Raw genomic sequence first — 23908 nt, forward strand, 5'->3', positions numbered from 1 at the left:
CTTTTTCAGACACAAGCTCCGAAAATTTCCATAGCATACTCGACATGCTCCAGAGTTTGAAAGTTCGTCTTGGTCAGACTCATACATAAAGTGTGAAATGTCCTGATCATCAAGCTCTCAAATCTCATTGTCTTTCCAACTTTACATCTTTGTCTGCGTCTTCTACCTCTTTCCTCCGGAGATATTTGTAATCTTGTTTTTTTTTTTTACAGTTGTGTGTCTGATACTTGTTGAAACATTCATCAACACGCCCCCTCGCTCGCATGATCTCACTCGTACATTGCTGAGATGTTTTACTTAGGAGCTGGCAGAGACATGTATACGTTCTCACATATGGCCCCTCTAGAAAATGTCTACTTAACTTCATTAAGATATTCTATAGCTTTATCTGAGGAACTGTAAAAACAGCCCATGTGATGTCAATATGTTAATGTGATGCTTTTTACGGCCGACATCCCAAACATATTTGTGAGGGAAATTATTTGAACAATGACCTGATTATTTTGTAAAAATATTAGAAAAAGGGAGTCAATAAGAAGTAAATAGTGAGTAAATATATACTGTTTATTTTTATTGCTTTTCTTATGTGTGTTGTATTTATTGTGTTTTTATGTTTCTATGTTCATTGTATGCACCAATAACCAGAGCAGATTCCTTGTAGGTCTTAATTAACCAACTAATCTTTTTAGCTTCGGTTAAAATCACACGGAGACCACCTTGCCTCGAGTAGAGCCCACCTCGGCTGACTTCACGGAATATAAATACACTTCCATTTAACTGTTAACCTTCAGGGAGCCGCAGCAGAGGGGCTATTTCGCACAGCAAACGCCATTAGTGGAGCTGCTGTTCAGGCAGACATCTATTAGCTAATTATATCACCAGACAACATGCATCAGGATCTGGGCGACGGACCACGTCAGCTGAACCGGTTCATGAAGGATTCCTTATAGGACTGTGACTATTTTAATACGTTGTCCTGTGCACCTTGTTGTATTGCCTCAAAAAACACCTGGTGGTTTGCGAGAAGTTAGTGGTGATTAAATCAACCCACAGACTTTATCAAATGGTGCCGTTAAGAGGGTCTGTCCGTTCTCTGCACCCACACATCCCATAAATCATCCGTCGATCCATTATCTATATCTCGTATCCTTCGAGGGTCGCAGGGGGATGGAGACAATCCCAGCTGACATTGGGGCGACAGGCAGGGTGCAGCCTGGATGGACCGGCAGTCTATCCTTTAAATTAGATCAATGCATCACTGGAGATTTGCTTTCTCCGTCTAATACAAATGGGTCTAAAGCGTCTGCTTTATCATAAACCTGTGGACCCACAGGAGTAGGAGAAATCCTGAAAAACAAAAGAAGCCATTTCCCCCCCTAATGAATCAACAACAGAGCCACTGTGCTCCCGTCACCACCACCTAAAAAATGGGACCTCTTGCTCTGACGGGGCATCAAAGTTTGATTTGCTTTGCAGAAGAGCCTCCTCTGATTGGTGAATCTGCAGCCCTGGAAAACAGAAGGAGCAATGCCCTCGTTTGGAGGTCACAAGCTGAGGAGTAACCATGAGCCAAGATGCGGGATCCCCCCTCCTTCCTAACGCAATAAGGCAGGACACACCCAGATACAGAGGGGAGGAGGAGGTGGATGAAATGAGAGGAGAGGAGGAAAGAAGGAGCAGGGCTGCTGCTGTTCATCCGCCCATCTTGGCAGATGACGTAAGGACTGTTCTTCTCGAGCTGAACGTCCCTTAATTGAAAAATAAATTTAAAAAAATCGAGCAAGATAAAGATGTGTATCCCTACCTCTCCTTCACTTCCGCGCGTCACAGTGACAGCCTGGAAAGCAGAAGTGCAACTGACCCTGTTGGCTGCTCGATGTGGGGAAACCACTCCAACAAGCTGAGCCAGCTCACCCTGAAGGCGCCGCAGTCATGACCAGTCACACCAGTAACACGTTTCAACACACCAGAGCAGCAACCAGTGGCCCGAGAAACAACACACCCGGAGTCCGCACAGCCCGGGTGATCCTGGTGCTTTCACTAACTGCTTCCAGACATCCGCAGGAGGTCGGATTCCTGCCTCGCAGCCCCTGCAACAGTCGATACGTGCCGCTCAGGCGCTCCGGGAGAGCCCCGTCACCAAATCACCTCGCGGAATCGGGCATTTCTAACAACACCTCTTTGTTCCGCAGTCAACGTTGAGATTTTCACACATTTCAAACACGTGCCCAGAATAAACCGAGCCCGCTTCCCGGTTCGGCTTCGATCCCCCGCATGCTCAACACGCTATTCGGCTAAAATGACAACTTTACAAACTGAGGTGCACTCACGGTGTCCTGGCTGGAAAAAGGCAGGAAACTAGCGAGCGCCGCGTCCAAAAGTTGTTATCCGAACGTGGATCGATTACCGGTGCGGTCGATTCCCCTCGAAACGATCGCACAGCGCGGCCACTCGAGTTGGCGTCCACGATGTGTCTGAATGGAGCCTTGACAGCGGTGGACTGCGGCCAGAGAGGCGGGTGTAACCGAGCTAACTGCCGGGACGCGGGGCAAGGGGGAGACGGGGAGAAAACGTGCCTGCGGGGCGGAGGGTCGGCGGCAGGAGACGCGGTTGAGACTAATGAAACGGAGAGTGGAGGAAAATGGAGGTTCGCGGTACCGGCGGAGGGTCGTGCGTTCACACCTGTGTGGGGGGGGGGCCCTTTCAAATCGGTTGTAGTTGCTAAGAAAGTCGGTGTCAAGGTGGAGAGGCGGCGGTGGAGCGAAGGTTAGCCGGATGCTAAGCGGCGCGGGCGACCGGCGGACTTCTCCAGGCATGAATATGTCACTTTAACGGTGTTTTAACCCCCACACATGTGGAGGGAGAGAGGAAGAGAAAGTTCTGTTAAAAAATAAAGGTTAAACAGGCGGAGACAAGAGAGGGGAGAGCGGTTACCTCCACTCCGGGAATCCGCGTCCGAATCACGGCTGTGTTGATGAGGCGGGCAGCGGCTCCACTTCAGAGGGGTTTGTCCATTTCCCAGCGCGGCTCCAAGTTGACAACTGCGGCGGCGGCGGAGGAGGAAGAGGAGGAGGAGGAGGGGGGGCGACGGAAATGGAGGGAGGTTGACAGACAGGAGGACCGAGTGGAGGAAGAAGAGTAACCCTCTATCGTCGCCCTGGTTCCGGGCAGTTTGTTTGACTGTGGACGAAGCCGCGGTGGCTGTGGTTCCTGAAGCGGCTGCAGCAGCTTCTTCCTCCCGCAGATAAACTAACCAGATCCCGGTTCGGTCAGAAATCAATCCGGTTAAAAAAAAAGGAGGAAAAAAGGCAAACTCCCTCCTTCTTGTTCTCCTTTCTCCGCAAACACACACACACACGAGGCTGCGATAACAAAGAGCAGATACAGTAAGTGACTGGTGTGAGTGAGAGTGTGTGTGCGCGTGTGGGTGGGACTGGGAGAGGTGGTGGTGGTGGTGGTGGGGGAGAGTGATGGTGGTGGTGAAGAGGAGGAGGAGGAGGGTGAGGGGGTCCGGCTCATTCAAAGAGGAAGAAAAAAGAACCGACGTTTGCCCGGAGTGAGGGAGGGTGAGGGAGGGAGGCACCACCTTGTTTTTTAAGGTGGATCCATGAATTGATTGAGGCAGAAACCAGCGGGCGGGCGGGGGGGGGGGGGGGGGGGGGGGCAATATCCAGCGGTGCGAGGATACATCCACATCTGGATCCAGCACCAAAGACACCACATCATCTGGAGTGATTACTGAAACATAGCTTTAGTGAACAAATACTGAGAACATCGAGGAAAAAGTCATAATTGTCATATTTAAATGACACAATTCTCTAGAAAAGACTTTTAATAATTATTATTTTATTTTAAGGCATTATAAAAATAAAGTTTGATACATCAACTTAATATGTCTCTGTTTGATGTTTCTACTTTCCCCCTGTTAATAGTCTATTTTAGGGTTTTTGAAAGATGAAGTCGCACCTATGAGACAAATTGTGATTCGTGAATATGGGCTGTACAAATATACAGTAATTGATTGATTGATTGATTGATTGATTGATGGCTAAATCTAGAAATATCTCAACATTTTCACAAATTTATTTTCTGGGATTTTCATTTCCCCAAATTTACAATTTTAGAATTAGGTCAGAATACACTAAGAAATGTCAACATTTTGGCAAAATATTACATGTAAAATATATATAATGAGGAATCTTGTATTTTGAGAACATTACAAATTAATAAAAAGACATAATTCAAGAATGAAGTTAAAATATTTCCAAAAAATAGTTGTAAAGTTCATCATCAAACTCATAATATTATCAGTATAAAATTGCAATAATTCAAAGTAAGTTGTTACATGTCAAGTATCTGAGGAGCAGAACTATACTTTCTTGCTTTATAATTGTATTCTGTCCCTGGAGAGACGCCATGTTCAGCGCCACTGCTTTGATTTATGTGCAATTTAAAAAAATCGAATTAAATCCCAATTTAATTTGATTCAACTCTCACTTGATTCAAACAGCAAATGGTCACATGTATTGAACTGTTGCATTTTTAACCTTCAAGGAAGAACAGACCTCATCCTGAAATGCATTGTGGGGGTTACTGGACGTGTTTAACATTTTCAGCTGGGTAAGTTTTGTTTCATTTTTAGTTGCTGCTCTGCTGAGCATCTACTTCCCCAATAATATGATTAAAGCCCATATTTCTATCATATGTATTTTTGAAACACAGAATTGATGGTATCTTTATATAATGTAGAGTTGTTTGTGGTCACATGGGGGGGGGGGGTGTTCTTGTGCAAACAAATGAACAGAAACAAGGAAGCTGAAAAGAAATTCCTCTGACTGCCAAATGGCCACTCAATCAGCTCTGCCTCCTACGCTATGCTAATGACAGAGAGGCAGAGAGGTGGTTAACGCCGCCATTAACTGCACAGAACACGGCTTTCGATCCAAAACACTGACGGCAGACGATGGAGAGCGACTGCTTCTTATAACTGTCCCCAGCGTCCCCATCAGTCACCACCAGACACAGCTTGTCCTCCGGTCTCCAAGCAGTACTGTATATACGGTACGTTGTCTACGTTTTGCAGTTAGTAAAAAAGATAGAAAGATATAATCAAAATCACGTTTTCTCCAGGGACTGAAATGTGAAATCTGAACCTTGGTTTGGCCACTTCTACAGCAGGAAACCATACTGATAACAAGCCACAAAGTTAATGAAGTGAGACCACCTAAACATTTCATTTAGACAATAGACAAGATGGATGATATGACAGATTCTCAAAAGTGAAGCCAAATTCATCTTGATCGCCCTCTGGTGGCTGGCTGCATTACAGGTCACAAACCCCACCACCTCCAGGTTAGTGGATGGGATATGGGCAAAATGTAAAAGTCACTCAAAGGTACACGTTAGATACATTTTACTCAAAATTGCTTTCTGTTATTTAGGTAGTTCTTATCACACAGATGTCTAAGTTTGATTCTTTTGTAAGTTTGGTTTCATTTAGATATTTGATGCTACAAAAATGCAGACAATAAATGTTGTGATTGACAGCTGAGACTGACTCATGATTGGTCGATTATCGCTGATCCAAATTACATCAAAAGTACAAGATGGTGGCACCATATCTGGGATATCTTGGCTTCATACTTGCATGTAGTGAATATGTGTCGTCCATCTTTATGTATAGTATATGATTTTGAGAATCTGGTTGTCTGCAGCAAACCGTTTGCATGAATGTAGGTTCACACAGTATCAATGTTATTAAAATAAGTAATAAAGGTCCCACCAGTGCCTCTAGAACACCTGAGTAATGTCAGCCAACAAACCAAATCTGCGTCTGGTGCACACTGTGCCAGAGAACATCATCTGAGGGAACGTTATGAGCCATCCTTAATGTTCACAGTAACACCTGTGCTCCTCCTGCTCTGACAGCTTGAAAAGTCAGCTTCTTTGAAAAATGCCGGTAAATAAAAAAGTTTAACTTCCATTGCATCCCCTCTCTGTGCTGACAGTCCCACAACTAACCCACAAGTTGAATTTAACACATATCAAGGAAAGCGTGTAAATACAAACACAGAAATGTTACTAAACCATGCAGCATTTAGAGAGTGAGGTTTAATAGAATAGATAAAAACAAAGTAAAACACCATAAAATTGTATATATACAACATTAAAGAAGAAACATGAAGTTGTAAAGCTGGGTTTTGAGGCGGGTCTTAAAAGCTTCTGTCTGTGGGTCTCACACTGAAGGGAAGGTCGTTCCAGAGATGAGGGGCCGTAACTGAACCTACAGTCATCCTTGGTTTACGATGGGACATCTAAAAGCTTTTGACGAGCGGATCTCCGGGGCCTGACTCGAGCCAGGTCATGAATGGCTTTGAGGGTAATTAATAAAACTTTCAAATGTATTCTAAATTTATATGGCAGCCAGTGCAGGGATACTAAAACTGGAGAGGTAGGAAATGATCTCCTGGCCTCAGTCAATAATCTTGCCCCTGAGTTCTAAGTGCAATTGTGAGACTTCTGATCTTTGAAAGCTTTCTACATCCACACTACTACGTTGTTGTTTAAAAATTGATAATATCAAATTAGGACAATCATGAGTGTTTTTGCTCTGAATCAGGTTTAATCCACGTCCATAATAGCGTGCCTGAAAACACACATCGCATGACCATGACTCATGTACAGTGGGCATGCGTGTGTGTGTGGGTGTAAACAGGAAAGCGTGCACATGTTGTATAGCTTGTCTCCTACACATGTAAGCAGTTGAATGATTGTTAAATACAGCACTTAATTGCATAACATCTGTCAGCTAAGACAACAGGGTCAGTGATTATCCACGTCGTGTTCCGCAGGGGGTCATGTGATAGGAGACTGACGAATCAGCGAAGGCTGATTCCTGAATCTCCTATCACATGACCCCCTACGCCATCGTGCGCCATTGTTTCCAAAGGTCTCAATTCCTGCTGGTTCCCTTTCTCAGCCATTTCCCTTTGTTCTTCAGAGCCTCGTCGCTAGGGTTTTTAAAATATATGATCAATTAGAAATAAGCTGAATGTTTTGAAAGTCTCCGGGATCAAACATGCGTTGAGTACATTCAATCTTAACGAGGTCAGGCAGAGGGTGGAGAAGGTCCTGTGGTGATATGGGAGAAAAGCTGTATTCAAATGAGGATATTCCGATATGTTGCAGGAGTAGTAAAATGAACTGTGCTGTTTTTATCTTATTAAAGAATGATAAAGATAAAGAAAGGAAGGAACTGATCTTATTCAGCTGCGGACGAGGAGGTTGTGTTATTTTTGTAGGGCGCTGACAAGGTTACTAATAGTTGTGAATAAAGTGCGAGGATTATGCTGGTTTGTGGAAATTAAATGTGAACTATATTACCCTCGAGCTGCCTTCATTTTGTTATTATAGTGTTCTAATAAATCTTTTAAAGGCTGATGCTTTTAAAGTACTCTTTATCTGCTGTTTGTTTAACAGTCTGAATGTCATCGTTCATCCAGGGCGCCGCTCTTATTGTTATATGTAATATGATTACAAACTCCCAAGAGTAAATCACAACAATGTCAAAGATCCTCACACCCACCCCCCCCCATGTGTAGTGTCTGCAGATCTTTGTCTCAAGCTTCCACCAATCAGAATGCTGGCAGTAATTAATGTGACTCTACAGTTACAATATCAACCTATGGTCATATTTATCAGTCTTCTCTAATCTGGACAGTTGAGGATATGTTAGTGAGGAGACTTAAACTGAAAAGACGAATGAAAATGGAGTTTATGTATGTTAATATGTAAATTCCAGTGAATCAGATCAGAACGATGAGCCATGTCAGGTCACATGTCGCCTGATTGGCTCCCCCTCCTCCCCTCCCCCCCCTCCCCTCCTGATCGGGCTGTTGGCACAACACACTTGTGTATCTAATGTCAATACATTGCTGCTGAGTCGGTCTGAGACAGGACAGGCACAAAGACGAGGGTCTGAGACGAGGACGAGGACACAGAGACAGAGGGACGTCAACCAAAACTCCCAATATCTGAATGTTTGCAGTGTCACAGTGAAGAGCTGAGTGAACATTCATCTCTGGTGTTATGAGTTTTGTCTTCTCTCCAAATAAAACCCAAACAGAAACATTTCTAAAGTGCGGGCAGAATGAAGCACATCACCAGCAGCACACTGGATTTGTTGAAGTGCACATGCACCAACCATCCATGCATCTGTTGCAGATGCTAATATATATTTTATTTTTCAACTTATGTGTTCCTCTCTTATCTTTTCACTCTATATTTAATCCAGCTACCTTTTCAATTTCACATTGTTTACACCTGAAACCAGCTGATGGCACAGAAGAAAACAGAGCAGGAAAGAGGCGGCGTGGGGAGAGAGTCCAGTCCAGAGAACGGCCTCCTGTGTGGACGGCCTGTGTTTTGTCCACCCAGCCATCGTGGGTCTCAGGAGGCAGCCTGGGTTGTCCATTAATCAGGAAGGTCTGTAGTTTGACCTCGTCTCCTCCTGTCTGAATGTCGAATGAATGTCAAACTGGCCCTAATGGTTGCATAATGTGTTTCAGTGGTTCAGTGAGTGTGTGCATGGCTGAGTATCCTTCCATCCCAACATCCCGCTAACACACAATCACCTGACATGACGACGATGACCACTAGAGGCTGCCTATAAAGACGGAGTGACTGATGGACATGATGCTGCTGCTCAGGCCCCCGGTCTTTAACTGCAAACTGCACTTCATTTTTTTGAGTCATTGCTGACACGATGATGGCAGAAGCTGGACTTCTTTTGATCACAGCTGAACGACTAGGTTGTAAAATACATGGGTCTCACCTGGGACTAACCCGGAGACCTTCTTGACCAGTTTTCAAGGTTGAGCCTGATCCATAACCTAAATTATGTAAAGCAGCTCTTTAGTTTCTGGAGGTAGTCCAGAGCCTGGAGGGGGAGCATCCTGAGAGACTCAGTTAAGGGCATAAAAGTCACTGCTCCATCTGTCCATGGCTGCAAAGGCAACAGGAGCTCTCTCTCTCACACACACACACACAGGCAAAGGAGAGTGGTTACTTGAACTTTTCCCAAATTGTGTTTTTCCAGCCAAGGTGGTCACAACATCTCTGAACAATTTTCTGAGGTAGATGGGATGTGACCGGCTGGGAGGAGAATGAACCACTTCCTTCTCACATGAAGATTTCTGGTGAAATCAATGAGAAACCAGTCCAGCCAGTCCTGCATGGCTCTAATAAACCTTTTGCATTTTTCTTCTTTTGCATAAGTCACTCTCAGTTCGCGCCCCCTTCCACGGAAATGAAACTGATAGCTTTCAGACATTCTTTAGAACCACCACTGACATTATTACCATCATCACTCATGCATTAATGAATTCTTTATAGAGAGATGTTAATGGTAGAAATCAGTACAAGCAGTATTTGTTAAATAGCTCATAGTAGCACAGAGCAAAGCCGGCTGCTGACGGATCTTGTTGTCTGCAGAGTAATAGCATCATACATCACTGTGTGATGGGTTATTGGGGCTTCTGCCCTGCAGTTCCACAGATACGAGAGACTGATTCCACCTGCAGCTCGGGGGGACTGCGGCACCGAGCAGCTGGGGCTGCATTTCATGGAAACATGACTTTATTGTTTCCGTTGTATTTTTAGCCTTGGGGCTCTGAACACTTTTGTTCAGGGTTAAAACACGTTGATACTGTTCGATGGTCACAACATTTGTTATAAGATGTTCAAGGTCCTCAGAGGATGAACCTCACTTTTCATTCAGTCTACTACAGAACTGAACTACAGATCGAGTTGTTGGTTCAACTTTGACTTGGAGTGCAACGATTTGACTACACCTGGTGCCGCCTGGGAATTATTAACATCCATAGACTGTATATAGAGATGGATGATGCTGTCCAGCTCCGAACCGGTCATGCAGACTCAGAAAGAAGGAGATAAGCATATTTCCCAAAATCTATCGGAGCACAGTTTGTTTGGTCATTACCAAAACCTCCCTTTGGTTAAATGACCTGTTACTGTGTATGAGGTTGTTTCACTTTATGAAACTTGCTCTGGGTGTTTTAAACATTTACTCTCCTTCAGTTTCAGCTAAAAACTGATTCAAGTAATCAGAATTGTGTGGATTTGAACACAGGCGACTGTCTGATAGTGAGTCTGACCTGTTGGACCCCGAACATGCAATGAAACAATCTTTAACTGAGAATATTTAAACCTGACTCAGCCCTGATGAACTCTACGCACCAGTTCAGGTTAAAGTCTAACTGAAGGACCATAAATCTCCCAGTTACAAGCACCATGATGATTCTGAAGATCTATTGTTCACCTTATAAACTTTATAGGTTCAGTGTCACATTAGCAGGATCACTGTAAATTGTCATTTTGTTGTGAATTCTTTGTAATTTATAGATTTAACTAAACATACTGCATAATAATCACAAAGCTTGAAAAGGTTCTGTCTTATTGGTGTAGTTTATTTCCCCAGTAACATTTATTTTTTGTATTCACGTAGAAATTAACGAGTTCTGAATATTGTTATTATTTACTCCTCTTCCCATTTTTACATTCAATCCAATGTCCCCAGCTTTCTCTGATATTGGTGTATTTATTATGTACAATCCAAAAAGGGAAAAGGTTCATAAAACTCGAAACTTTAAGGAAACTAGAGTTTCAACTTCTGTCCACTTCTTTTATAAATAATAGTAGAAACATACACTGAATGTTTCCAAATCATTATTATACATAAACATTAAAATGCTCCATGTAACGTAGTGTTTTTCCTGTTTATCAACCACTCAAAGCAATGTCTGAATGATTTAAACAACTCAGGTCAGTTACATGATTCATAAACTTTGCAGACAGACTGTGTTTGAAATCATGTTCCCTATATTTACCCTCAGTTTTATTTAAGGTAAGTATAGAGTTCCCCCGGGTGAGGCCAGAAAGTGGTGCGAGCCGTGCTCTTACTGTCAATGACGATGAAAAGATGATGATTCATAGTTTCCAAAATCTCTGTTCACTGCTCGCTGACTCTTTATTATGTGGAGTGTAGTGGACGAGTGAGTGATGGAAGTTGTTTGATATTTTGTGAGAGGATACAAACGACAAAAAGTAAAAGAAAAACTGTTCAACTTTCCAAACAACATATTCATTTACCCTTCAGCTGGAGGCTTTTTACTCATGTGTGTCATATCTGTGCCAATGTAAAGGAGTTATAATCGATCAGAATCATGGATTCGATGGTGAAATCACTGATCGACTCTCCTGCTGTTTTTCCAGAGGAACTCTTCAGCGTTAATGTTAATTATGAAATGGAGGCTGTGATTCAATTCCATCAAGCTTATGCAACGCTGTGACTTCCTGGGGTCAGGATCCACCTACACTGCAGCTATCTGACAACACAGCATTTAGACAACTACTTGAGGTGGAAACACATAAATCTCTCCATATATGCACTGACGAGGGTGACTGGATGCTGTATCCATGGCTACCTTCTCACGTAATCTGTATTATTTTTATCACAAAGAATTTTCTCTTTCCCTCCCGAGCCTCCTGCTAACATGTTGGTGATGTACACAGATTCTCAGTGGATGTGGAGGAACCAGGAGGAAACTCAGAGACGCAGAGACAGGGTTTCATCATCATGTCTGTTTGGCAGCAGATGTGATTGAAAAGCTGCTCTCAGATACAAAATAAACCCCTTGATGTTCACCTGAAATCATCTGGAGGGGATTTATGTGAGAATGCAAATATCTAACTCAGTTGCTCCGGACATTCTCCGGAGCCTTTCCCCCCCCATAAGGAAAACGTCTGGAGGCACAGAGAGCGATCTGACATGTTGGTAACGTTTGTGACGGACGCCAATAAGAATACAAATATCTCATGATGAAAAAGAGGCATCAGACACTGAGAAGACCAATCTGTACCTGAGTGGGACAAGCGTCAAGACATCTAGCCTTTATATATATATCTATGTGGACAAGTGCTCCTGATTTCCTGTTTGGACTGTATTTTCCTTTGAGGGAACAGGAAGTTCCTCGTTCTCGCCTGTCATCTGCTCCTCAGCTATAAAAGCTTCTGGCTCTTGTGTTGTGCTCTCTGTTCATTACACTTCACCATACTCACGCAAATGCAACACACACTTCTGATGTTACTGATCTACTTAATCTCCAGTAGAAAGTCCTGTGTTGCCCTCGAGCTGAGCTGTGACATTAGAACGACAGTGAGATTTGAAGACCTCTCGTTGATAAGGGCTGACATCGGTGTCGATGAGCTGTAAACAAAAAGGTGTGATTTGGGACGTCTGTGGTTTTGAACACGTCTGACGCAGAGAATCTCCTGCTGCATTGTTCACATCACATTCGTTCCTAAGGGCGCCACCTGCAAGACGTCTGGACAACTCAGGAGTTCAGGTCTGTGGACAGAAGTGATGCACATACACAGAGCTTGTGTTTACACTGTTCTCTGGAGCTCATTCTAGTCACTGCTCTGCAGGTGCAGGATTTAAGTGCAAGTGTTCTAACGGGTGAGGCTCTTTCATCAGGATCCTGCTGAGGCTGCACCATAGACTGTTTGTAAAGATGGACGCACTTCTCCACATCCTCACCAGCCCAAGATGGCAGCCCCCATATCAGAGGACATGGGGGCTGCCATCTTGGGCTGGTGACGTCATCTTGGGCCTGGAGTCTGTATCAACCATATCAACCCAGTGAGACTCAGCTGTCAATCATGACCTTTCACTCTTTTTTTAATAGAGTCAAATAATTAATTAAGAGTGTAAGTTTGAAGTTGCAGCGTAATGTGCAGATTTATTTATGTTGCTTGATTTGTGTATGAACTCCACATATGTGAAATTAGATGTAGATTAGATTTTGTTCTTTGATTTTTCAGAATAGATTGACATCCTCTCCAAAGACATTCACGGCCCAGGCTCATATTTAAATGAATCACAATGCAGACATCGCTGGACGACTCTGGTTACATTGAGCATTTTAATAATTTCAATGTGACCACAGTCAATTCATTTATGTGCAGTTTGATCACAGTCTCGACCGACCCCGCTAAGATGACTAAAATGAAATACAGCCTCTGACAGCCGGGATGAAAGGTCAGGAGATAATCCATACGAGGCGATCTTGTTTCAGATTGAACATCGATCCGTGTCACCTGCTCGGAGAATCTCCCATCATCCCCGGTGCCACGGCTCCTGCAGTCAGCTGATGGATCCCCGTGCGGGCGGAGGGGTCCCCGCCCCGGGCAGCAGCAGTGAGGCTTCCCTCCTGGCCTTGAGCTCTGCTGGTGGTCGCTGACATGGAGTCCAACCCTGTCATTACTGCTGCCCAGGGGGGAGGGGCTGCTCACTGATACCATTAACTTTTCATCAGCAGCCCGGGCTCTTAACTCAGAGGAGACGCTTCAACCGCCCGTCACATATATACAGCTACAGGAAAGACTATAAATACCCCCCCCACCCCCCCCCCCCCACCCCGTCTCTGCAGCATCATTTGCGCATCTTGGAAGAATCTGATGTATTCTCGAGTTTTACAGCGTCGGGGCATGAAAAAGTAATTGCTCAAAGGCCTTTAATCAGATTTAAGGGCAGAGTCCGTTTAAATGATCCAATCTTTCTGATGTAACCGAGTTAAGCTACACACTCCGACTCGTGTTGGATAAATGATGGATGTGAGGATGTGTCTATTTCAATGCTTTACTGTATGGAACAGAGAATATGCACTGGTCATTAATACGTCTTGGATTCTGCTGAGCGTTGGCTCACACCCAGAATACTCGTGAATGTACAGATCAGTGCTAGTGTGTAGTTTGATAGATGTGTGTTTTGCACTTACTGATATGTGTCTTTGTGGTGTTGGACTCTGTTGGTCAGCTGTTGAGTGTCCGTCTCCATTAACCCTTATGTTTGTCCTTTTTGATGTTTTTTGTGAGAACCTTATATATATAAGAGAACTTTGTGATATTAAAGTTTAAGGTGGTTCTATGTTTGCTAATTGATTCTGTTCATATTTTTATGTTTAAGCGTCAAATAAAGATTTTTAAACTGATAAACTGGTAAAGTTCCACATCTATGACGACCTAACACAGACAGATATACTCCTTGGCAGGAACAGTATCTACTGGTCATTCATACACTTGGCTCAGACATTAGGAAACATTTACATGTTATTTCAGCACAATGGCTCACTGGCTTGTTTGCAGAGAGCACCGGTCCATGTTAAGTTACCAATTTAACACTGGAAAATGAATTAATGTGTTTGGAATGTGGATTTAAAATTTTAATCTGGTGTTTAATTTAGTGCTTAGGCTCTATGCCCTGCATGTGTGTCTGCTCTGTTCCCTGTAGTGCTGCTTCAGTCTGATCTTAATCAATCGACTCTTGAAACTCGAGCATGTCCCGAGGAATGTGGTGATGCGACCCTCCGTTGGCAGAGCATTCCGGGGGGGGGGGGGGGGGGGGCAGCCACACTGAAAGCTTTGTCTCCAGAAGGATAATGCCCAGGTTATGGACTTCAGCAGGTGGGCAGATGGAACAGCCCGCCACAGCGAGAGGTAAGCCTCCCGCCCTCTGGAGGAACGCCTTGGTACACCCATGTGTTGAGTTTGAGAGATTGGAAGACATCCAACATTTAATGTCATACAGGCAGGTGACAAGTAGGGGGGGGGGGGGATTGGGTGGAGAGTTTGATGCTGATATATAGCTAGGTGTCATCAGTGTTACAGTGGAAATTGAGTCCATGGTGACGGATGATCTGACTGAGTAGTAGCATGTCTCTGGAAATGAGGAGGGGGCCAAGCACAGAGCCCTGAGGAACACCATGGTCGGAGTTTCTGATTAAGACAAACTGTCTCTTGTTTTAGAGGTGAGACTGGAACCAAGCAGGAGCTGTACCGGTGATGCTGAGGTGGTCAGACGGTTAATGAGGATGGTGGGGGAAGGCTGCAGATCGGTGAGGCAGTTTGATCTCTGTCGTCTCTCCTCGACACATTTGCTTTGTCCTATTCTCCAGTTTATGTAAATAAAACCTGTTGTTCACATTCATTGTTTCTTTACTCCGACATTCAGTTGAAAGACGTCTCAACAGTCACAACAGCAGCGTGTTCAAATGAAGGAATCACTGATATGAGCACGAAGCTGAACCCCTCAGGCATTTCTCTAATGAAGTGGCAAAGTTACACAGCAACTACAGATGTTGCAGTCACACACTCAGTCAAACCAGCTCCAGAGGAGATATATGCACACGCTAAGTTTACAATATATTTAGTTAAGATCAGTTCTATTATTAATGTTGACCTTACTGACAAGAATTAAACAAAAGCTGAACAATCAAACATTAGGGACTTGTGTCTTACACATTGGGAGCCCGAGTCATTAGTGATTAGCCGTGGCGGCGAGGTCCTGCCAATACACACGCTCTGCTAATCACAAGTCAGCCTCAGCTGGCAATCATCCAATTTGACCCCTTTGTTATAGCAACAAATAACAAACAAATTCAAACCAAATGTACTTGAAATACAAGAAGTAAACGTTGATGATGAGAGAAACATGTCTTCACACTCAAGCTCCTTGTCTTTAAACTATTAAGTATCACTGCAGAGCTGCCAAGAGGCTAAAGCAGAAACTGGCCATCATATAATATAATTAATTTATATTTGAATACATTATATATTCCTTGGGTTTGTGTCTTGAAAAATGCTGATTTGATATTGCCATACTTCTCAGCAGCGAGCAGACCCGAGGTCTCCGGGAGGAAAGTCTGCATTTACACATCTGAAATGAGAAAAGAATCTCATCATTCATTCTGCAGCATATGATGAACATTGGTCCAACGCTGCCTGATGGAGCTTCGTGTTCATCTGTCTTCGGTGTTGACGTGTTTGTGGCTTTCAACCTCCTGATCCTCCGCAGCGAGGCAGCAACACGTCAACACATCCAGCCTGTTCTCCGATTCTCCACCAGGAGAAGTGTGAAATGGGAGGTTGTGATTGTGTGCGTGTGTGTGTGTATGTATGCGTGTGTGTGTTTGTGTGTGTCTGTGTGTGTGGGGGCGGGCTCTGGCCTTTTCCCCTCCTCTCCCACGTCCTCCAGCTCTACCACAGCATTAGCATGCAAACAGCAGCTGCAGCGCTGCACCCCATCACTCACTTCAAACAGCAGCACAACCTCAGCTCCCACACACACACACACACACACACACAAATACACACAGCTTGCAGCATCACACCCTGACCATGTAGTACAGTTCATATATCACAACATTAGAAGAAATAGCACTTTGTACATTGTCAATGAGATGTATACATTTGACATTCAACCCACGCAGTAAGTGATACACACACACACACACACACACACACACACACACTGATCCTCTGCAGAACCAGTTCAGGATTCTTTCTCGTTTCTTCACTTTTCTTCCACAGTACAGACAGACGCTTTCAGTCTGAGCGTTTCACTGGATTATAACTGAAGCATGAGGCGGTTCCAGCATAGCAACAGAACCCAGTGTCTCTGTGCAGCACCACAGCCTCCACCAGGGCCGACCTGCACCTCCTCACACACTGGGGCTACACACTGGGGCTACACGGGGACCTGAAGAAAAATGAATTATGCACTGGTACATAGCCCAGTGTTTCCAGGAAGTATCCCTGGCCTTGTAAGTCTGAAACCACAGCTATCCAGCCGTGTCACTGAAAACATTGAAACATGTACGAACATGTGAGAAGGAGGATTATTTAATCCTCCAGCCAGCACAGGTCCAGTTTGAGAACCAGCTCCTGATCCACCCCTGCAAAGCTCAACATGGATCAAACAAACCAACACGTCCTCTGCAAATATTCGTGTGAGAACATGTCCAGTGAGTGAGTGAACGTTTTGAAGACATATCTGACACATGGAAACATACAAATACGTCAGGATGAAGAAGAGGTGTCCTACATGTAGAAGATACAGAGGAAGATGTCAACTTGGAAAGACCTTTCTGCTGCTCTACCGGACTCCCCCTTGTTGTGAACACGTCTGACCCGAACATCATCCTGCTGCGATCTTCAAATGTGAAATGAAAATGTCCAGACCCAATTTGCCGGACATTGTTCAGAGATCATGTCTTAATAATGATATTTACCAACTAATGCTTCTTTGTGGGGAGTAAACAAGGGACTAAATACAAACATGGACGATGCTTCACCACTTCCTCCCACTGTCCACCAGTTGAAGCTAAAATATCAAACGTCACCATCTTGAACATTTGGAGTTAGCGTCTGTGCAGTAGTGATCGGGGGATGGAACTGTCAATCAGGACTTTTCATCCTGTTTTGATCAAATATAACAATCAAAAACCAAATGTACTGGAAACACTTGCGCAAACATCAGTGTCAAATGACAGTTACCAGATTTTGAATGATGTATTTGATGTGTACCATCCACTCATACGGAGGAGGCGGGGTTTATGAGCTATACTGTAGCCAGCCACTAGGGGGCGACCGATACGCTTTGGGAGAGCCGACACGTCGTCCGTCTTTGTGTACAGTCCATGGAGTAAACATTTAACCAGATTAGCTGAGCCGTCTCCCTGACCCTCTTCTTCAATGACACAGCACTCCAGTGAGCGCCGCCATGCTAACAGGATGAGCTGCAGTGATAATGGACCCGTGCAGCATGGAGCATCCTGCAGTTTGTAAGATAACCGTGTCTAATCCATGGACTTGAGAGTGACCTCAGGACCGACCTCTGCTTCCACACAGATGCTTGCTTACAATTACAGAGACACAACATTCAGGGCGTCGGTAGGAACGACAACACGGCGCAATCATCACGATGACGAGTCTCTAAATGTGTTTGCGTGTCTTTATGTCTCAGTGAGTGTGAGTGCGTGTTCCTTTATTGCATTATGACCACATCAGTGTAATTGCTCAGTGAGAATCTTTCAGTTGACTTCCCTCTCTGATGTCCCAGAAACAAACAGCCTGTTCTTCTCCACTGGTTCTTCATCAACGATCCAGAGCAGAAGAGGATCCTTTGATTTCCCACGGAGAAGGTCACAATCACAGGATTAAGATAAACCGACTAATCTGATGTCAGCCAAATTTGGAGGGCTGGGTTCTGGACCTTAGAAGAACAATTCATTTGTTTTCTGAAATCGGGTCGGGGAGGCCACCAACTAAGTAGAGAGTCCCGGTCGATCCCTCTCCCTGGCCACACGGTTCAGTTCTCCCATGAGGATCCTGAGGCGTCCCAGGCCAGATGGGATATTTAGTCCCTCCAGTGAGTACTGGGTCCGCCCCGGGGTCTCCTTCCTGCCCTGTAAACCTCCAATGGAAGGCGCCCAGGAGGCATCGTGACTAGATGGCTGAACCACCTCCGGCCCACTTGACATGAAGGAGCACGAGATACTGAAACTCCTTCAGTGTTTTATCCCCTGTGCTTTGGTAAACAGTTACACAAACACTGAGGGTTCACCTGGACACGACACAGAAATTGTGCAAATCAGGTCGAGCAAACACAACACAAAGATAACTGACTTTCTGATGAGCACACATACATACATGTTTGCTTGTGTGTGTGTGTTTGTGTGTGTGTGTGGGGGGGGGGGGTTCTGGGAGTGACTTGATGTGATATGATTGTACAAACTTGATTCTTGTTGTTGTGGGTTTCTACCCTCATGGTTGAAACTCAGTGTAAGTTGCTTTGGATAACAACATCAGCGAAATTATATTTTGTGTAATAATTTTGTTCTAAGACAAAAACACTAATTTTAACTCTTCACTTTATTACAGCTTGATTTTGTTGCCCCTTCATAACGGCCCCAAGCACAACAACAACCTGCAACCACACATTTCAAAATCACAAACCACAGTTTTGGTTTCATAAAAACAAGAACACTTTGAAAAAAGACTCTGGACAAATATCAAATGTTACTATCTGCACATTTTTATACATGCAATGTGTATGTACATGTTTTTATGTACAAAATACTTTTGTTAAGTTGAACATCTACCATACAGTCAGCTTATAAAAGCAGCAGATACCAAACAAATCTTTTTCCCTTCCCTCCCTTACTTTATTCACACACACACACACGCGCACACTCCAGATACACTGTGTGTGTGTGTGTGTGTTTGTCAGATGTGACTGTGCCACCTAAATCATGTAGGCGCTGCTGCAGAGTGTCAGATATTGACGCCATGGCAACAACACAAAGCCGTGTGGTTACATAAAGAGTTTCAGAGTCAAAAGACAAACTGATCAAAAACACACAAAGACTCACATGAAGACTCACCTGTGGAGCTGCTGCCCCCAAATCATCTGATCTGATCTGATAAGTCGGAGCTGAAAGTTGCCTCCCATCATGACCACAGAATCAAACTGAACTCTGGTTGGGTTTGTTTGCAGCGTGAAAACACTTTTCACTTTTCAGACCAGTTGCAGGAAGTTGAGTCAGCAATAAACAAGTAGAAACAGAAGAGGAAGCAGCTGCCAGATTGCTGCAGGTTTCATAGTAGTTAAACCATAAGATGATATCGTGGCAACGTGATCAACTAAATGAATTGGCTCGTTTATTTTATCTATTTATACAGAAGGAGTACGACTGACAACACGCTGACGTCAGACCTCTACAGACCAATCAGTGTCAGTACAGACAGGCACAGACAAACGCAGCCAGCGGAGGTGATGACGACAGGACGTATGTGTGTTAAACTAAATTCTATAACGTGCTCCCTAAACTACAATGAGATCAAATGGAAACAAGGTGTGAAAACGCCCTCAGCCTCCATTCACAGCAGATTTCATATCATATCACCTTGAATCTAGAATGAATTTGAACTTGATCACATTTACACAGTGTTCATATTGAGTCCTACTGAGATCTGATCTGTTCAGCTCCAGTTTGTGCAGATCTGAGAAACAACAAAGAAGAACAAAAGGATAGAAGAAGAATAGAAGCCGCTGGAGTCCATCAGTGAAGCTGCGTCATTGTGTTGGCTTGTTGTGTGATCGGTGTCGTCTTCCCTCCGTCCACGTGTGACTCACTTGATGTAGAATGATGATGTCGCTCCGACGCTCCACTGGTTTCTGTTTTTCGACCCAAACGTCCCTCACTCACCAGAAATCCGGTCCATGTTCAGCAGAGTGTGTCGGCCTCTCATTCACAGATTAAATGTGGCCCTTCAGTGTAATGAGCCGTACACATAAACAGCGATGGGAATTAATCACCACTGAAAATTAAATTAAATGTTGGGAAACAGCCAGAAATCTGATCTGACGCGACTCGGTGTGTTGTGCAGTTTCTGGGCCGTGACCCAGAAATCAGACGACAGCGACTCGCTCACTGTAAAAATCTCTTCAACTGATTACTTCATCAATTCTACGTCCAAAATAACACAAAGAGTTCAGCTGGAGCTTCTCCAGCTTCTTCACTAAGTCTCAGGGACTTGAAGGACTCGCTGCTGCTGCTACAGCTTCTAACTACAACTTTATAATAATGTGACAGTGATGATTTCTACATGAACATCTATGTTTTGACTTTTGACCTGGTTCTGAATAAGACTTTACTCTGACTATGATATCTACATTAGTAGCAAATAGAAACTCCATTCATATTCCTGATACATGTACAGAACATGACGCTCTTCTAAACTCAAACCCAGAACATGTGTGGTCGAGCAGTTCACTGTCATAGTTGGATTAATGCTCATTTGGAGTTTGACCTCATTCAGGTTAAGGTAACACTGTTTACATGACAGTGTCGTATTCAGACAAATGTCTCAATCTGGTTTATATACGTCTTCATATGATTATATTAGAAGATTGAATTGATGAGCAAATAATTCCTCATCAATATGATGTCATATGATAAGCTGTGCTCACTTCTGCACATCATGACATCACCATGAAGTCAGGAAATGATGTAAAATACTGAATTAATGCAGCAACCTTTGAAACTATTAAGACGAGAGACATGATGACTTGCTATGAATATGGCTTATTACAAATAAAGCATGAAGTACAGTCGCTTTAATGAAGCTGCACCAAACTTTACAAACTCTTAGAAATCAGTTCCCTTAATATGTCAGATTTTAGTTTGGAACTTGAAAAATCCCCCCCATTCTAATCAGCGAAGTGTTAATAACAATCCAATTCGATTTTTGCCACTATCTCAATCAGCCAATAATGTTGTTGTCGTCCAGCTGTAATTCTGTTCTCTCTCTCTCTGTCAGTTGACGTGTCAGTGATTCGCTGCGACCCTCCTCCCCCCCAGTCACCTCCAGCCTCCAGTGGCCTGGTCGGAGTCCACTGGTCTCAGATCCTCAACATCCTCTGATCCCAACAACCAATCAGCCATCAGCTGACATCCTGCTGCGTTCCCTCTTCTACGACATAAAAGAGTTGTTTTTATAGTTTTTAACTGTAAATTCTACATTTCCACTGGCACATTTGACAGTGAGTCCTGTTTAGCAGAGGATCCATTCAAACACGCTCACCTACTTCCAGGGAAGCGCTAATGAATAAATATATTACACTTTGCAAACAGCCCAACTCTTTTTGCCGTGTACAGACCCTGGGAGCTGGCCTGATTATGCTGTTTGAGTGTTTACGAGTTACATTTTGCCCAGAAGTCTCTGCAGCCACTCGCTTCTTCAGTGTCTCAGGAGTCCATGGCCAACCGGATGGTGATGATGCTGCTTCGTGCCCCGGAGCTGGAACCGACGCCTCCTGTTCTCAGAGTTCTCTGCTGGAGAACGAGGATTTATCAAAGCTCTGCTCGGAAGATGAAATTTGGAAAAAAAATTATTCATCAGTTTTTCCACTGGGATTCAGCTCCAGCTGTAAAACATATGCACATGAATAAATGTGTCCTCCTATCATCACACGTTTCTTTTCTCTTTCCCATCGATGCTCTTTCACATTAGAAAAGGAAGGGGATAGTCGGTCGTTCGTGCATTTAAACTATGCAGGAGTTTCTGTTTTTAAATAAAACTGTCTTCATGACCCGTAAGATGTGAGTCAAGATAAAAGACCCGGTTTACAGCCGGAACATCCACATCGCCTTTATCTTAAAAGCTTAAAACTGAGGAACAAGACGTATATTTTGTGCAGTGGACGACTTTGAAATACCGAGAGCTGCGTCTGTTCACAGAGACAAAGTGTGGCAGCACCATATGTTCGACAAGTCGAGGTGTTAGAAGAGGAGGTGCTCTCCAAGAAATGAATCCAAAGAGCTTCTTGAAGAGGACGATTTTAAATCTTTTCTTTCCTCTTAAAAATAAAGGCCAAGGTACATTTGAGTCATCAGAACAATAATTGTCACTGATGTTACACAGGACAGGTCAAAGTCGACAAGTCAGTCCAAAGTTCCTGAAGCTGTTTTCAGTTATGTGCTGAACTCCTGAAGGGTTCCTGAAATTATCCAGAAGTCCTGCAGGTGAGAAGAAGACAGATATCCGAGATCCTCCCATTTTCCACCAAATGTTCAGAAAATGGAAGTGAGCCCATGTGAGAATAAAGATGGAAAGTTCCCAGTGTGCAACTTGAGCGTTTCTAACACATGACAGAAGCAAAACAGAAAAAAAAGAATAAAAACACCAAAAATCTTTTGGCGATGAAGGCCTCCAGCTGGGATCTTTAAATGTGAAAAAGGCAAAGTCTGGAAAATCTCAACTTCCTGGAGATCATGTGTGAAAACAGTTTAATATGTGTGAGATATTAAATCACGTAAATCTCTAACTTGAGCCGAAACACCTGTCAAGGCTGAGACAAGCCCCAGTTTACAGGTCCAAGTCGAAACACAGCAGTACCAGCACATCAGGAAGTAACGTCTCAGAACTGTAGTGTCCTGTTTGAATGCTGTAAATTATATTTTGATCATAAATCTGATTCTGCAGCAGAACACTTTATTTTCTCTCTCCCATGGAAACAGTGAGAGAAAAGAGTTGAACTCAATAAACACAGAAAGTACCCAGGGTTCACTGCTGACTCTGTGACCTTTGTTGACCTTTGGGGAACATGTTGCTGAGTGTGATGAAGCGGCTCGATCGATAACGCCCACGGACCCACACGCAGCCTGAGGTGAGGTTTACTGAGCGCACATCTGCAGGAAGTTAGTCAAGAGTCTGACAGTATCTGTGTGTGTGTGTGTGTGTGTGTGTGTGTTTGTGTGTGCCATTCACTTTCCATTGTGCAGGGGGCAGGGCTCATTCACACAAACGTCTACTCCAGCCTGTGAGTCAGGTGAAGCAACAACACAACAATATCAGTCTGAAGTCCCACCAGTGGCCCCTAGAGGCAGCAGAGCCCATTACAGCAGCATTATGAATGTGCACAGATGATTATTTTTAATCGCCACCTGCTGGCTGGCTGCGGTACAGGTCATACATCATGCCTCCTCCATGTCTGCAGGTGGGACGTGGACCAAACTTTGGACTGAACAATGTATAACTGCATAAAGTGAAAAAAATCTATTAAATGGAGACAAAGATTTGTATAAAAAGAGGAACACTACAAGCTGCAGCAATTGTTTTGTCATTGAGTTTTGACGATTCAGCGTCAGCTACAAGACGGAGCCGCGAGCCGCGTCTTCACACGTACAGGGGCGCAGCGGAGGTGTGGACGTGTTGTACATCGGACAGCCTTCGACCTCTATCAGGCTCCTCAGGCCTGAGCCCCGCACTGACACACCACCAGGAGCCGACTCAGCATCTTCTTACACTCAGCGACTCACGACCTGGACTCCAGCTCCCGTGCTCGGGTCGGTCGGGGGCAGCTGATCCACATCCTGCCACATGTGCCTGGTAACACCCCTGGTGAATCTCTGTGCCACAACAAATCACGTCACGGCCTGCGACACAGACCTGTGGGTTCCTGCTCCTCCTCGTTCTCACATTA

General features: G+C 44.2%; 1 protein-coding gene across 6 annotated transcripts in view; it reads right to left on the reverse strand.

Moving 5' to 3' along the window:
- The window catches only part of LOC133970844 (plasma membrane calcium-transporting ATPase 1-like), a 79343-nt gene extending 75904 nt beyond the window's left edge, over window positions 1–3439 (reverse strand). For 2 of the 6 annotated variants that reach the window (XM_062407956.1, XM_062407974.1), the window contains exon 1: window positions 2935–3438. The gene's annotated coding sequence lies outside the window, so the exon portion shown is untranslated. Of the gene's footprint in view, window positions 1–2330; window positions 2677–2934 lie in introns of those variants that run through there. The other 4 variants (XM_062407965.1, XM_062407947.1, XM_062407929.1 and 1 more) reach the window with 3 other exon arrangements.
- Window positions 3440–23908: the final 20469 nt, after the last annotated feature.

This window comes from Platichthys flesus, chromosome 2, assembly GCF_949316205.1.
Source record: "Platichthys flesus chromosome 2, fPlaFle2.1, whole genome shotgun sequence".
In the NCBI taxonomy this organism is placed as follows: Eukaryota; Metazoa; Chordata; class Actinopteri; order Pleuronectiformes; family Pleuronectidae; genus Platichthys; species Platichthys flesus.